Below are 14,756 nucleotides of genomic sequence, written 5' to 3'. Positions count from 1 at the left end.
GTATGCAAACATATGAGGGCTTAGAAATGAGGCTTCCCCCAAAGAGTTTTGTAGATTCTTTACTACAGGACATGAGAAATTGTAAATGGTGACCCATGTTAGAAATATGAGAAAATGATCCTTAGCTGTGCAGAGCTAATAAAGACAACGATAAGACATGTGTGTGTATACAGAGACTACAGGTCACTTAAGCATACACCCACACCCACACATATATGTCTTGATCTGGGAAGTGGTTATATGGGTATATATACATATAAACACACAAAAAGTCTTGAACTATGATTTATGCATTTTCCAGTATGTAAGTTATACTCCAATAAATAAAACACAGTAGAGAAAAGTGAGAAAAAATAATATAATACAGAAAAGACCATGTTTTAAAGTTCTTATCTTGTCTTTTTTTATTCACTCTCTTAGAGTATGTGGGAGAGTAACCCATTATTCCACAATCTGTATTTTTCTGACACAGTAAATGCATCATTAAGGAATTATTTAGGGAAGGTACTAGAATAAAAACTATCACATAGGTATCATGATGACATACATGTGGCAGTAGGTAACGAGAAATCTGTATGCTGTTGTCCTGCCCTATGAAAGAAAGCATCTTAGTCTTTTGTTTCTTCCAGGCCAAGTTTTATCCAAAATTCTATAACCTAAGTCACCTTTGGAGGAAACAGCATTCAGCCACCGTTGATCTCATCTGACATTGTTAGTTTCCATAGAAACTCCTGTAGAATGCTCCAGCTTGTCTGGACTAAGTGCCTCTCCCATCCATTCAAAACGAGGCCAGGAAAACCCTGCCTCAGAGTCTGACATCTCCCAGCCCTGCTCTGTTGCAGAAGGACACAAGAGCACTTAAGTCAGCATCTGTTACCTTTATCAGAAGAGCTGTCTCCCTTATGGACACACAAATGAAAGATTAAACACTGCCTTGTCCAATTAGCCTGGGTCTAAATAGGCTGTTCTCTGCAGGACTCTCGTAGGAAATGTTCCTGAGGCTCATATTTGAAAAAAGTGAACAAAAAACAAAGCCAAAGGAAAAACCTGGATACTAGAAAAGGAACCCTGTGTCCTATCAGTTTATATCATTACATAATTACCAGCAGCCTTTGAGGGTAATATCGGTTTTTATCCTGGAAGGTTATTCCTCCTTGCTTTGGGAGGGGGAGGAAAATAGCAGTAAGAATTTCAGGCCTTGGAAGGACGTACAGACCTATGGGTCATTTAAACATTCTTAGTTTTATCCAGCATATATGCTCACCATAACCAGGCTGTCCTGTGAAAACGTCAAGACATTAAAAGACAAAATTAATCTACAGTGTAAGAAGTCAGGAGAGAGGTTACCCTCAGGGAAGGGAAGGAATAGTGACCAGAACGGATCATGAGGGGGGCATCCTGGGGTGTTGGGAATCGCTGTTTCTTTTTCAGGTTACCTCGGTGCATTAACCTCATTAAAATCCAAGGAGCTGTGCACTTATAATTTGTGCACTTTTCTAATTGTATGTTAGTTATACTTCAATAAAGAGATTTTATAAACAAACAAATGACAGACAAACCAAGGCATCTAGGCAATGGAGATATTTGGTCTGGAGTAGATAGAGGCAATCACAGCCTGCTAAATTTCCTGCTGAACTAAACTAGAAAGGTAAGTTAGGAACAAGCTCCAGACCACTCGTAAAAGATGCCCAAAACAGTGACTGTGGTGGCTAAATTACCTTTGTTCTTCTTCAATGAGAGTTTGTCCATGAACAGGCTGGACATGTCCAGCCTGAGCCTTCCTTACCCACTGAATGATGTAAGCCAACTGGTATCTGTAGGCGGCATTTATGGGATCATGAGCCCTACAACCTGCCTCTACATCTAGGAACTCTGTCAACCAAGGCTGACTGGTCCTGTGTAAGCCCCAGGATCGATGTTAGGCCATTCATTGACTTCCAGGGATTTTTGAAAACAGAATTGGGAAAGTGGTCCATTTTTCTGGATGCCTGAGGCTATAATATGTATAGTTTTTTGGCTGTTGGAAGTCATGTTTCCATTAAAGGGAGAAGTCTGGTCTACAGAAATAGAGTTGGCTTATATCAGTTGGTTAGACACTATTATAATTTTTCTGTAAAATATAGATCAATACCTTTTAACATTTACAGGCTAACAACAACAACAAAAAAAGTGAGGCCAAGACTTTTTAACGTTAGATGGTATCTCCAACCACCACTGATATCTTCAGTCACCCACGTGTAAGGGCATTTGCTTGACCTTGAAATCATCAGCAACAATACCTCCTTTAAAAGTCATGTGCCACATCCTTCTCTGCCCAATAAACTGTTCTCTTCTCAACTATTATAACTCCAAGTCCAACGATTCTAAATCTCACTCAGACCTACCATCTGTTGACTCTACCACTCTTTCATTATCCATCACAGTCCCCAGGCCTCCCTTCCCTTCTTTCCTATCCTAAATTCCATTGTCACACCTAATTCTCTACTAAGCAGTGCGGTCATGGAATTGAACTAGGCTGAAGAAAAGCTCACAGCCAAACTGACCAGTCTTCACCTTACACTCATGACCACAGACCTCTAATGAACATTCAAAGGTTGTCCAATAATCCTTCTTCAGTATGTTTTCTCCTCTACTCTCTAAAATGATTTTTCCTACAGTCTCCTCAAGCCTGAGTCTCCTGTTTGTGCCTCTTTTCAATGATAATGTTGCATCAAACCCAGCATCTTAAAAGAGTCACATACACAGACTTCAGTTTCTCACCTCTCTCTTTCCTCAGACCACTCCAATTAGAATCCTCCCCTCTTGTAAAGGTCCTCAGTGACCTTCCTATTGGGAAATCTGACGGTCATCTTTCTGTCCCCATCAACCATCTCAACAGTTTTGACCCAAGTAACCACTCTCTCCTTCTTGAAACATTTTCTTCTCTTGGAGACAGCAATTCCACACTCTCCTAGTTTACCTTGATCTCACAAACTACTTGTCCTCAATCATGACCTCTTTTGCTTTGCTCAACTTCTATATGTTAGAGTGACCCAGGGCTCTTCTCTGTGTATCTTCTCTTCTTAGGTCATCCCATGTGGGCTCAAAGCTTTACATAACACCTATATTTCCATTCCTAGTTCTCATATATCCAACTGCTCCAGACTCATATATCCAACTGCTTACTTGACATTTCCACTTGAATACTTACTAAGCATATTAAACTTTAAAATTTAAAGCAGAACACTTGATTTTTTAAAAAATCCATATTTTTCCTCTAGTTTCTCCCATATCAATAAATTTCTCACCTATTCTTCAATCTGGTACCTTAGGAGTCATCTTCAATGCCTCCTTTCCTCGAAATATCCATACCCAATTCATCTGCTGCTGGCATCGCTTCCAAAATAATTCCCAAATCAGCCTACTTCTCTCCACCACCATCTCTGACATTAACATCTAAACAATCATAGTCTTTTTTCTTATGTTAATCCAATAGCCTCCTAACTGGCTTCTCTGCTTCCAATCTTGTCTGCAACTCCACACCCCAATTTATTGTCCACTATAAGAGTGATTTTCTAAAATATAAATCGGATCACGTCTATCCTATTTCTTAAAAATATATATATGTATATAATCTATAATATATACGTATATATTATATATAAAGTAAAAATCCCCTTACCAAGGTTTAAAGGGGATGATGCTGTCTGGCTGCTGCCCATCACTCTGACTTCCTCTACCATTTGCTCCTGACTGGCCGCTGTTATTTGGACACACCGAGTTCATCTCTACCACAGAACCTTTCAACTTGCTGTTCCTTTTGTCTAAAACACTGTGCCCCTGTTTCTTCACATAGCTGTCTCCTACTTAACTCTGGGGTCTCAGCTTAAATGTTACTTTCATAGTACGACCTTCCTTGACTAGAAATCCAAATGACTCACCTCCCCACCTAACTCAGCCTCTATCATAAAATCTCATTTTATTTTCTTAATACCTATCACTCATAAAATTTCTTGTTCTTTCATTTGTTTACTTCTTTTTGTTTTGTTTTTGTTGCCATATTTTACTTTTATTGAGTTATAATTAACATACAATATTATCTTAATTTCAAGTGTACAACATAGTGATTCAATATTTTTACACATTATGAAATGATCACATCAATAAGATCAGTTTCCATCTGTCACCATACAAAGCTGTTACAATATTATTGACTATATTCCCTATGTGTACATTACATCCCAAGACTTATGTATTTTATAGCTGGGAGTTTATATCTCTTAATCCTCTTCATCTATTTTCTCTGTCACACTGCCCCCCCCTCCCCTGTGGCAACCACCCATTTCTTCTCTGTATCTATGAGTCTGCTTCTCACAGAGAAAACAAAATTCTTTCATTTTGTTTGTTCATTTGTTTTGTTTTCTAGACTTCATATAAGTGAAATAATATGGTATTTGTTTTTCTCTATTTCACTTAGCATAATACGCTACAGGTCTATCCATGTTGCTGCATATGGCAAGATTTCATTCTTTTTTAATGGCTGAGTAATATTCCATTGTGTATATATATCACATCTTCTTTACCCATTCATCTATGCTTCCATAGATGCTTCCATAGCTTGGCTATTGTAAATCATGCTACAGTGAACATAGGGATACATATATCTTTTCAAATTAGTGTTTTCATTGTCTTTGGATAAACACCCCAGAAGTGGAATTGCTGGATGACATGGTAGTTCTATTTTTAGTTTTTTGAGAAACCTCTACACTGTTTTCCATAGTGGCTGAACCAATTTACGTTCCTATCAACAGTGCACAAGTGTGCCCTTTTCTCCATACCCGTGTCAACACTTGCTGTTTCTTGTCTTTTTGATAATAGTTATTCTGAGGTGGAATCTCATAGTGGTTTTGATTTACATTTCCCTGATGACTAGTAATGTTAAGCACCTTTTCATGTGCCTGTTGGCCATCTGTATGTATTCTTTGGAAAAATGTCTATTCAGGTATTCTGCCCATTTTTTTTTTTTTTTCTGCCCATTTTTTAATCAGATTGTTTTCTTGATATTGAGTTGTATGAGTATTCTATTTATTTGGACATCAACCCCCTTACTGGATATATTGTATGCAAATCTTTTCCCATTCAGTAGGTAGCCTTTTCATTTTGTTGATAGTTTCCTTCACTGTGCAAAAACTTCTTAATTTGATGTAGTCCCACTTATTTTTGCTTTTGTTTCCCTTGCCAAAGGAAACATATCCAAAAAATACTGCTAAGACCAATGTCAAAGAGATTACCGCCTATGTTTTCTTCCAGCATTTTTATGGTTTCAAGTCTTACAGTTAAGTCTTTAATACACTTGGAGTTTATTTCTGTATATGGAGTAAGAAAGTGATCCAGTTTTATTCTCTTGTGTATAGCTGTCCAGTTTTCTGAATACTGTTTATTGAAAAGACTATTTTTCCCCATTGTTTATTATTGCCACCTTTGTCATAGGTTAATTGACCATATGAATGTGGGTTTATTCCTGGATTCACTATTCTGTTCCAATTGATCTGTGTGTCTGTTTTGTGTCAGTATCATACTGTTTTGATTACTATAACTTCATAGTATAGTTTCAAGTCTGGGAGCATGATTCCTGCATTTCTATTTTTCTTTCTCAAAACTGCCTTGACTATTCAGGGTCTTTTGTGGCTCCCTACAAATTTTAGCAATTATTTGTTCTAGTTCTGTGAAAAATGTCATTCATATTTTGACAGGGATTGCACTGAATCTGTAGATTATTTGGGGTAGCATGAACATTTTAATGATATTTGATTCTTCCAATCCATGAGAACAACATATCTTTCCACTTATTTGTGTCATCTTCAATTTCTTTCCTAAATGTCCTATAGTTTCCCCACTGTCCTAAAGTCTTTTGCCTCCTGGGTTAAATTTATTCCTAGGTATTTTATTCTTTTTGGTGCAATTATAAATGGGTTGTCTTCTTAATTTCTCTTTCTGATAATTTGTTATTAGTGTATAGAAATGTAACAGGTTTCTGTGTATTAATTTTGTATCCTGCAATTTTATTTAGTTCATTTATAAGTTCTAACAGAACTAGATTTAATAAATGGATTTCCTTCCAGTATAGTCTGGGTGCCCTTTATATTGCTGCTTTTTCACTGTGTCCCAGGGTGGGCGGTGGGGGGGGCGAGTCTGCACTTGGGCCCCTCAGCAATATCCCTCCCTACTGCAGGTTGCTGCTTCATGGGAGGTGTTCTTATGGATACTGTGTCTCCATCTTTCCTACCTATTTCTCTGTGTCCTTCTACGTGCAGTAAGTGTTCAGTCAGCCCTCGGATCTTCTTCAAGAGAATTGCTCTGTTTGTAGGTGTAGACTCAACATGTCTGTGGGAGGAAGTGAGCTTAAGGTCTTCCTAAACTTGGACCCCTCTCCTATTCACTTCTTTATTATCTCTCTTCCACTCTACCAGAAAGTATTCCTCTCTAGATCACTGCTTTCTTCCAAGTGCTTAGAAAAATGTTTGGTACATGTTAGACACTTGATAAATACCTGATGAATGAATTAATTAATCACAGACATAAAACGCCAAAAAAATGACCATTTAGAAAACACTAATCAGGAGGGAATTAAAAAGTTTTTCTGGGTCAGCTTCTTTATCATTTAATATTATGCTATTAAAAATATGAAATCTGAAACCCATTTCTGAATTATCAAAACTAAAATGAAATACATTTTAGTCAATCCAAACAGACTACAATCTGACTAAGAAGCAAAACAAAAACTGCTTCCATTTTAGCAACACCAGCCTTTGACAACATAAATCACTGTCTCTAGCACTCTGGGGCATGAATGACATCTGGGAATTTAAAAATCCTTTGATGGTAAAAGAAAAGAAGTTGCTCTTACTAAGTTACATTCAGCATTGAAGCCAAATAAACATATGACAAACATATTTTTCTCTCAGCTCTATCTTTTAAACAATCAGAGTGAACAAGCCAAAACAGGATTTTAACAGCAGGTTCTGCATGGTTAGATTGGACACTTCCACATGATTTTAAGGGACTGTTTGACTCTTGTACTTATATTCTTTTTTCCACTCTGGAACTTGTATAGTACACATAAAACATTTACCCACTTTTAAAGCACTCTGTTTTCATCAGACAATGAGAACTGATTGACATGAACATATGATCTATGAAACATAAACCCGATCTTTATTCCTCTGCACTGCATCAAACATTGAAAATGACTTATTAACTTCACCCAGCAGTAGCTAACATAGCTCAACTGTATAAATGAATTTCCCACACTTCTGGTAAAGAATTTCAAAAATCTGGTCCAATTAAAAAGATTTTGGCTTAGTCACATAGGCCAGATCTACATATGATGAGAAGTCTAAGCAGTTTACTTGTTCTTACCCTCTGTTTCTAACAATGGACAATTTAGAGACAACTAAATCTAAGAAAAAGCCTAGGCTAATGGTAACTTCTAGAAAGCTTTAATCTTTAACCTTTTCAAACATATGTCCCCTTTTGTTGATCAAAAAATTTTTCATGATATTGCCCTAATGTCATATATGTATTGAGAAACATGGACAACCCCCTCCCCCCCAAATAGCTCAATTTATTGAGGGCTACATTATATATAGTACAATGCACCCACGTAACTAGCACCACACTCAAGATATTGGAACCTTTTCCATCAACCCAAAAGTTCCTCTAGGCCCCTCTGCCATCCTCAACCCCACACCCTACCCAACACACATGCCAGCCACAAGCAATCATCTATCTACTTCCTGTCATGACAGATTAGATTGGCCTGTTTTGAACATCCTATAAATGAAATAACACAGCATGTATCCTTTTATGTATCACTTCTTTACACAGCAGGATGTTTCTGAGATTCACTCAAGTTGTTGTTTGTTCCAGTAACTTGTTCCTTTTTCATTACTAAGCAGTATTCCATTGTATGCATACTTCATAATTTGTTTATCCATTAATGTGGTGGATACTTGTTTTCTTTCCAGTTTCTGTTATTATAACTAAAGCTGCTATGAACATTCATTTACAATCTTTGTGTGGATATATTTTCATTCTCTCAGGGAAAAAAACCTAGGAATGAAAATGCTAGAGGCATATGGTAAGTGTATGCTGAACTTTGTAAGAATCTGCCAAACAGTTCTGTGTGAATGCACTAAAAATATGTTTATTTTCCAGATATAAAACTTTAATATTGAACATTTCAGACTTTACACACCAGTTTCCTTTCTCTGCCCCACAAGATACCATCATGTTCTTCTGCATCTCCATGGAATTCAGTGTATGGAGCCATCTCACAATGGGCTAAGGAACAGCTGCTATACACAGCATGATTTTTTAATATGAAATACGGAACTAATTAGAAAGAGGATTCCCTTAACAGAGCCCCATGTGGGTACAAAGGACTAGTAAGTCACGTGACAAGGAGATAACTCTCTTCTATGAGAGTTTATATGAAGCATATTCTTCCATATAAGGTGTTAGGTTTGAATTTTCTCAACAGTCTCTCTACATAAGACCCCAGAGATCCTGTTCTCCCGTTACAGCTTCATGAGGCCTGTCTCCATGAGATAACAGCTGGAGGTTTCCACTACATTACCTTATTTCCAGAGGCTACATTCTAAGTAGGATAAGAGAAGAAAATTGAGCTATCACTCTGCATTCTCCTGACTGGGATCTCTCCCAGTGAACTGGCTGGACCAAGCCATGCAGGAAAGTAAGACACCCATGGTTGAAATAAATATTCTGATTAAACTATGCATCCCAACTTGGGAATAAAGAACCACCACTCATAAATAAATGCCCTAGTGATTCCTTTCCAGGTTGTTATTTTCTGATTATGAACACAGGCAAGTCTATTATGAATATAAAATATAATAGGCCACAGAATTTGCATAGTTAAATAATCCTTCTCTCAAAGCCATTTACCCGAAAGGGTACGTTTCCCCATCTCTTAAATCTGGGCTGGTCTGTGACTTCCTTTGACAAACAGAGTGTGGAAGAAATGATGGTATGGCTTTTGTACTCATTCACACTCTCTCCTTTGCTCTTTCTCTCTCTCTTTGAAACCCAAACTGGCCTGCTAGAAGGCAAGAAACACATAGAGGAGAAATAAGCCATCCCAGCTAAGGCCATTCTTGACCAGCCAGCCCTCAGTATACCCAACAGTTGACCAGAGATACTTAAGTGAGCTCAGTTGAGATCGGTAGAACTTTCCAGCTAAGGGCAGTCCAAACTGACAATCCACTCAATTGTGAGCTAAATAAATGGTTGGTGGTTTAAGCCAGGACATTTCTGGGGTAGTCTGTTATGCAGCAGAAGCTAACTGATACACTAATCAGCTAGGGAAATAGTTTCTTTCCCATTAGCAGTGCATAGAGTCCCCTCCTACAACTTCTCCTTATTCCCCATGGCCCTGACTTTTGATCCACTTTTCTGGCTCTTATTTCCTACTTATCTATGTTCTCCTTTACCCCTATTCTGCCTGGTATGGGCTGAACTGTGTCTCCTCCAAAATTCGTATGTTGAAGCCTTAACTCCCAGTACCTCACAATGTGACTGTATTTGGAGATAAGGCCTTTAAAGAGGTAATTAAATTAGAAATAGGCTCTTAGGATGGGCCCTCATCCAATCTGACTGGTATCCTTATAAGAAGAGAAAATTTGGACACACAGACAGACACCAGGGATGTGTGTGCACAGAGAAAAGATTACATGAGGATACAGCAAAAAAGTGGCCATCTTCAAGCAAAGGAGAAAAGCCTTAGTAGAAACCATACCTGATGACACCTTGATCTTGGACTCTCAGCCTCCAGAACTGTAAGAAAGTAAATTTCTGTTGTTAAAGCCACCCAGTCTGTGATATTTTGTTATGGGAGATCTAGCAGACTAACACACTGCCTATGGGAGAAAAGTGTACAATAAATTTCCCAGCTTTTTTCCCTGACAATCACTCTGATAATTCCTGTCTTAAGCAAGGCAGGAAACCCTTCAAAAGAAGTCTTGACCCACTCCTGGCACATATCCAAAGAAAATGAAAACACTAATTCAAAAAGATACATGCACCCCAATGTTCATAGCAGCATTATCTACACTAGCTAAGATATGGAAGCAACCTAAGTGTCCATTGACAGATGAATGGATAAAGAAGATGTGGGGTGTGTGTGTGTGTGTGTGTATACAATCAACTACTACTCAGCCATAAAAAAGAAATTTTGCCATTTGCAACAACATGGATGAACCTGGAGGGTATTACACTTGGTGAATAAGTCAGAGAAAGAAAAATACTGTGTGTTATCACTTACATGTGGAATCTAAAAAATAAAACAAATGAATGAACATATCAAAACAGAAACAGACTCACAGATATAGAGAAAAAACTAGTTGCTACCAGCGGAGAGAGGAGTAGAGGGAGGGGCAAGACAGGTAAAGGGGTACAAACTACTATGTACAAAATTAAAAAGCTGAAAGGATATATTGCACAGAACAGGGAATATAGCCAATATTTTACAATAACTTTATTTTTTTAATTAAAAGAAATTTTTTTTTTTTTTTTTGGCTGCATTGGGTCTTCGTTGCTGCGCGCAGGCTTTTCTCTGGTTACAGAGAGCGGGGGCTACTCTTCGTTGAGGTGCGTAGGCTTCTCACTGCAGTGGCTTCTCTTGTTGCAGAGCATGGGCTCTAGGCACATGGGCTTCAGTAGTTGTGGTACACAGGCTCAGTAGTTGTGGCTCGCAGGCTCTAGAGGTCAGGCTCAGTAGCTGTAGCGCACAGGTTTAGTTGCTCCGCAGCATGTGGGATCTTCCCAGACCAGGGCTCGAACCTGTGTCCCCTGCATTGGCAGGTGGATTCTTAACCACTGCACCACCAGGGAAGCCCTACAACAACTTTAAATGGAGTATAATCTATAAAGACTTGAATCACTGTGCTGTACACCTGAAACTAATATAATATCACAAATCAACTATACTTCAATTTTTTAAAAAATTAGGTAAACAGAAATTTTAAAAGAAAAAAGTTTTAAACATGAAGAATCCATATTTGTTGTAAAATAAATTTTTTAGATAACAAATAAAGTAACATATAAGCTCGCCACTTTGGGGGGAGAAATATAAAATAAATTAAGGAAGTGACATTTCCACCTCCATGCCATTCTGAGAGGGGATCCCTGCTGACATCTGGTAGGTCTTCTTGCAGTGTGAACTTTAGCTCCTGCACTTCCCCACCGAATTGTAACCTCCCTGAAAGGCAGTGAGCACAGGCAGGGGACATAGGCCCTTTTGCAGGTGGCACAGCATCCTAAAGCCCTTCCTTTGTTTGCAGAATTTCTGGGTCTGTTTTAGCAGCTGAAAATGGCAGACAGTTACTCTCATAACTGATTTGAAAGCACACATCTAAGTAGAGAAGTTTATTGTTGTACCTGTTTAATGGGATTTTACTGTTGCTAGCCCTTCCGCTCCCATAGGAAATGCAGGATCACAGTGGATGCATCAGACAGCAGGCGACAGTCTACACTTACCCTAGAAATCCTAGCCAAGGGCTTCTCCATGGAGCAAACTGTCAGAACCACCCTTTGGTATATTTAATAAAAATAATGACTCTCAATAATTGAGCACTTATTGTGTGTCAGGCACCCTGTAAGAGCATGGGGTAGGTGTTGGTGGTAGTTTGTTTGTCTGTATCACATGAGAACTGTATCCTCACAGCAATGCTATAAGCTCCTGCCAAACCCTGAAGACCAAGCTATACTGACCACAGTCAGTGATGAGTTCTGGTTGGTCCCAGAGTCAGGTCTGGTGACACTTGTTGCCCCTCAAGGATCGGCTTCTCAGTTCTCACAGACAAGGGCTCCCACCTGGTCCTCTACCCAGGGGTGACTATACTTCTAGATGTTCCTGTTCAGTGCATAAAGGTCCCAGGAGCCCTAGTATACGTGTCTCCCCAAACTTCTTCTCCTAACCTAGCTGGGAAGGTAAGAAAAGCCCTTGTTTCACCTACACAGAAAAAAGCCTCTTTCAGGAGGCCCTGCCCAGGCCCAGAAGTTATCTCCTACACTCATAGGTGGCCCTGGGTCCTTTGCCTTAGTCAATTTCCTGCTACTTGTTTAATCAGTCTCATCTAAGTAGTTCTCCCTGTACAGTTATTTGGATGTTTTCATTCACTGCTCAAGTGTTTAATACATATACACACATATACACAAACACATATGTAGCTGCTTCCTACTCTGTCAGATAATGAGGTCAGGTAGAAAACACGTGTCTCTTCCCATCCTCAAAGTGTCTAGGGGCTAAAGCAACTTTCTCTCACCTCCCAGTAACCATCTTTCAGCTTGAATTAGATGAGGACTCTAAGGCCATCTGGAAATGGTTAAAGAATAGTTGCTAAGGATTTACAGATAAGAGTTATTTACAAAAGGAAAAACCTACACAGTCCCCACTACTCTAAAAGGAATGGACCAGAGGTCAAATATATTGGAAAAAAATGTGACTTATCCCAGCAACCAATCCCGGCAAAATCACCCGTCTTCCTCCTCACTCTCTCTCCACCTTCTGACTTCTTCCTGATTTTGATGCCTATGTCACAGCTTTCCCTTATATAAGAGAAGGTTTTTTTTTTTTTTAATTGTCTACATAATTGAAGACAATGACTAACACAACTGAACACACGCATAAACCAGAGAACAGTACTAGTCATCACAACAAATGGGGAAGGTCACATGTTTGCTCTTTCCCGAAAGGCTCCCTTGGAATTCTTTTGTTTTCATTTGTTACATGAATAAACTCAGTATATATTTATTTAATAAAAAAGAATCTATGAAATAATACATTATACACTGCAATATTCAGCTTCTTTTTAAAAAAATAACCAAGATATCCTTATATGATGCTTACGATATCCACTTTTTCTTAGGTGTTCAAAGGTAAACTTCACCTTTGCAGTTGTGTAGGTCACAATCTAGGACGGTTGACTGGTTTCTCTGCTCAGTGTCCACAAGGCTAAGATCAGGATGCTGGCAGGGCTGAATTCCTTTTCAGAGTCTCTAGGGGAACATTCACTTCTAAGCTCATTCAGTTTGCTGGCAGAATTTGGTTCTCTGTGCTTGTAGGACTGAGGTCCTGATTTCCTTGCATGCTGTTGGCTGGGGTTGTTCTAGGCTTCTAGAGGCCATCCCTATCCCTTGGCTCATCTTTCTCCATCTTCAAAGCCAGCAATGACACGTGGAGTCTTTCTCATTCTTCTACTCTCTCTGACCTCTCACTCCCTTGGAATTCTAACAAGTGGCTTTAACCCAACAGCCTGTGCAGTGGCTTTGCTTTGAATACCACAACACTGTTCTCATCACGGTTCCGAGGGAGTGACCTTAAACAAGAGAAGTGTTTGGAGTCCAGTGCACCTATAATAAACTACCATGCAACTATATGATTATTCACTGGGTTGCTGCTTTCTCTTGAGGTGCAGTACCACAGTTCCAGAATCACTACAGGACAAAACGATAATAAAAGCAAAAGGAGGAGGAGCCCTGAATAGCCAAAATAATACTAGAAAAGAAGAACAAAGTTGAAAGACTCATACTTGATGATTTTAAAACTTACTACAAAGACATGGGAATCCAAACAATGTGGTACTGGCAAAAGGACAGGCATATAGAACAATGGAGTAGAATTGAGAGTCAAGAAATAAACTTATACATCATGGCCAATTGATTGACAAGGATGCCAAGATCATTCAATGGGGAAAGAACAATTTCTTCAATAAAAGGTGCTGGGACAACTGGATATCCACATGAAAAAGAATGAAGTTGAATCCCTACCTCACACCAAATTCAAAAATTAACTCATAATGAATTAATACATAAATATGAGCTTAAAACCACAAAACTTTTAGAAGAAAATATAGGGGTAAATCTTCCTAACTTTGGGTTTGGCAATGGATTCTTATATTTGACATGCAAGCAAAAGCAACAATAATAAAAAATAGGGAAATTCAACTTAATCAAAATTAAAAACTTGTGTGCATTAAAAGACATTATCAAGAAAGTGAAAAGACAATCTATAAAATGAGAGGTCTCTGCCAGTCATATACCTGATAAAGATCAAGTATCCAGAATATATTAAAAAAAAAAAAAAACTTTTCCAATATAATAACAAAAAGGCAATCGACCCACTTAAAAAATGGGTAAACAACTTGAACGGACATTTCTCCAAAGAAGGTATACAAACAGCCAACAACCACATGAAGAGATGCACATCATTAGTCAACAGAGAATGCAAATCAAAACCACATATTGTACCATTTCATACTCATTAGACGGCTTTAATAAAAAGAAAAAGAAAATAAGTGTTGGCAAGGATGTGGAGAAACTGGAACTCAAGTACATTGCTGGTGGGAATGAAAAATGGTGCAGCTACTGTGGAGAACAGTTTTGTAATTCATCAAAAAGTTAAACATAGGGACTTACCTGGTGGCACAGTGGTTAAGAATCCACCTGCCAATGCAGGGGACGTGGGTTTGAGCCCTGGTCCAGGAAGATCCCACATGTCATGGAGCAACTAAGCCCATGTGCCACAACTACTGAGCCTGCGTGCCACAACTACTGAAGCCTGCACACCTAGAGCCTGTGCTCCGCAACAAGAGAAGCCACCGCAGTGAGAAGCCCGGGCACCACAATGAAGAGTAGCCCTCACTCACCTCAACTAGAGAAAGCCCGCATGCAGCAACAAAGACCCAACACAGCTAAAA

General features: G+C 38.8%; 1 protein-coding gene across 5 annotated transcripts in view; it reads right to left on the bottom strand.

Annotated features, from left to right (window-relative positions):
* Positions 1–14,756, bottom strand: part of PLCB4 (phospholipase C beta 4) — a 422,682-nt gene that overhangs the window by 235,611 nt on the left and 172,315 nt on the right. The gene's annotated exons all lie outside the window — the stretch shown is intronic.

Source organism: Balaenoptera physalus, assembly GCF_965194825.1.
Source record: "Balaenoptera physalus genome assembly, chromosome: 16".
In the NCBI taxonomy this organism is placed as follows: domain Eukaryota; kingdom Metazoa; phylum Chordata; class Mammalia; order Artiodactyla; family Balaenopteridae; genus Balaenoptera; species Balaenoptera physalus.
This window is presented reverse-complemented; position numbering and strand designations above follow the sequence as displayed.